General features: G+C 37.5%; 1 long non-coding RNA gene across 1 annotated transcript; it reads left to right on the top strand.

Moving 5' to 3' along the window:
• Nucleotides 1-275: 275 nt before the first annotated feature.
• On the top strand, nucleotides 276-2264 carry LOC126814512 (uncharacterized). Its single transcript, XR_008787651.1, has 3 exons — nucleotides 276-841; nucleotides 1318-1468; nucleotides 1787-2264. It is a non-coding gene; the product is annotated as an uncharacterized LOC126814512 (long non-coding RNA).
• Nucleotides 2265-2771: the final 507 nt, after the last annotated feature.

The raw sequence follows: 2771 nt of genomic DNA, 5'->3' as shown, positions 1-2771 counted from the left end.
TTTGAAAATGTCCGGGGTAGCCGAAAAAAGGAGATCGAAATCCAAAAAGTCGTATTTTTACGATTTGGGGCATTTTTAGAGGTCGTGTAAAGTAAAATAAAGCATGCATATACATATATTATTGATATTAAATATATCATATAAAAAACTAAACAATGAATCAGCTGTCATTGACAGATTTTATATTATAAGCATGGTCAGTGGAAGGTCAGCGTATTGTCTAACTTGAACTCACTGACTCCGTAACATTATTGTGGGTATGGTATAAGCTGAATTTGATGAGATGCACATATCTCGTATGACTATTTGGTACTTACAGTGTTAGACTTTGTCGTAACGTAAATCAAATTTACGCTGTATTATTCATTACCAAGGATTTAGAAAGGAACGAGAACAATTATTTACAAAATCTCGCTGGGATAAATTCTGTGAATGTGCCCATGAATGGCTAAAACTTGATGGGCGAGCGAAATGGATAGTTGAACAGGCGACTTCGGGTGATATAATCAAACAAGGAATTTATCGACGCGCCAAAAGATACTGGATTTCACCCAACATGCTACAGGCCTTTTACAGACAAATTCCGAATTGGGTCTGCCCGTAATCGTATAGATAAAGAAAAATTAAAATCCCCGGCTACAATCCAACCAGGGAATAGCGGGAGTGTAGACGATCTGGGACCTAGCTCTCCAAACAAATTACGCTCCTGAAGCAAAAAGAAAGAGTAAATCGGTGCTGCCTGTTGTGTGTATTATATGTAAAAAACGTGACAGATTTGTCACTGTTGGAGATAATAGGAAGAAGGATGTATTAACACAGACTCAGACCCAAACAGGCTCAGGTAGGCCTAATGTTAATATTATGTTACTTACTAAATTTATAATTATTACTAATAAATATTAAATATATTCATCCTACAGTTTTTAATTATTGTGTTGTTGTTTTTGTTGTAAATGGAATCAGAAGTGCTACTGCAATCACTGTAAAATTGTTATGAAGCTAGCCAGTAAAGCCCCATTTGTTGATTTGGCACAGTCATTGGTTAAAGTGTTGCACATTTGCTTGCACAAGGGATGAAACATAGAGAAGTTAACTTGTTTTTTATTTTCTTGGCCCACTTGTAGGTGCCTTGCTAAGACGATCTGTCTCTAGACCATTTCCGCTCACACAAAGGATCTGAACTAAACCGCATGCCAGAGTTGACCAGCCAGGTACATGTACATGTAGGCCTCAAAGTGACATTCCCTCCCCCACCCTTGAGCACAAACAACATTCAACGCTATATGGTGTATAATTTGTTTGCAAATTTGTTTGTAGGCCAACTGTTGAAAGCTGCTGAATTGAAAGAGGATGAAGATATTTTAAGGCATATCAGAGGGCAAGATTGTGTGGCCATTGAGGTCAGATATCACCAAAAATGTTATAGGCAATATACATGTACTGAATTTCTTAGACAGTTATCAGAAAGGTAAATATTTGTGATGTTTTTTTTATTTGTATTCTCCGCCTTCTTGCCACTGGTATTATTCAAATAAAACTGAACCATGGGTGAGTCCTGAAATTACTATGTTTTTGTCCAGTGGACGTTAAACCGCAATTCTCCTCTCTATCTCTCCTTGTACTGCTAATGCCTTCCTGTCTTCATTAGCTGGTTTCTGCATGAAAATAAGATGTTAACCCCTGTGTAAGTGTCTTTTTCCTCTGTTGTACGAAATTAATGAGAGTAAACTAAGCTCCAGAATTTTGTTTTATTGTGTACATGTATATGTTTATTTATATTTTTCAGCAAAGATGACTAGCCCTCCGTCGAATATTAAACCACATACAATATATTCTGTGAAGATGTCATAAGAGAAAGAATCATAAATGGCCAGCAAAGTTGTCTTGTACAGAGAGAGAGAGAGAGAAATGGGGTTTAACGTCCACTCAACACAAACTAGGTCATTTTGGGACTAACATACGGTTTCAATTTTATTTCAATAATTCGCTTGCGCGTATGGGTCTTTAGCAGTGAGAGGAAACCGGAGTGCCCGGAGGAAACCCACGAGGTTGAGAAGACGCCTCTATCTCCATGCCACATACGCTCACACCTGGGATCAAAGCCACAGCCACAAGCCAGAGGTGACCGACCAGCTAGAGGTCGAAGCGCGGCACTCTAGGCCATCCCAACCCCCCTTTCTTGTACAGACCTGTGCATGTGTAGTCAATGTGAAAATGAAAAAAAAACTGTTAAAGAGACCGAATTTGATGTTAATACATTTAGTGACAGTGATGATGATAGTGAAGATTAACTTTGATGACATTTGATGTTCAGAGTAACAGTTTAATTTTGATTTTCAATGATTGTTTCACTTTAATAAATAATTTCACAACTGTTCATCCTGTTTTCTAACCTTTCCCTTCATTCCAGCCCAGATACACAATTATTTTTTTTAACTTATATCTACATGTATGTTTGTAATTTGACCATTAATCATATCCGAAATAGTAGTTCACAGCTACATGTACAGTTGTAAAAATACTGTAGTGGCTAATTGAAAGGGAACATGTATGTGGGTTTAGAATGTTTATCTTAGTGGAAAAAAATCATGTGGTTCAATGCTTATAAAGTGCTACTGATCTCCATTATTTCAAAAGCATATCACTCAACTACTGTCAAACATATCCCCTGGCTAGAATATGCTACAAATCGACTCTAGCATGTTCCATACAAGCGATAATTTCTGAGCAAACATCCAACAACCAACCCTAACAGGCCCTTGAGATCCAAC

The sequence above is a fragment of the Patella vulgata genome, chromosome 3 (genome assembly GCF_932274485.2).
Source record: "Patella vulgata chromosome 3, xgPatVulg1.2, whole genome shotgun sequence".
NCBI classification, from domain to species: domain Eukaryota; kingdom Metazoa; phylum Mollusca; class Gastropoda; family Patellidae; genus Patella; species Patella vulgata.
This window is presented reverse-complemented; position numbering and strand designations above follow the sequence as displayed.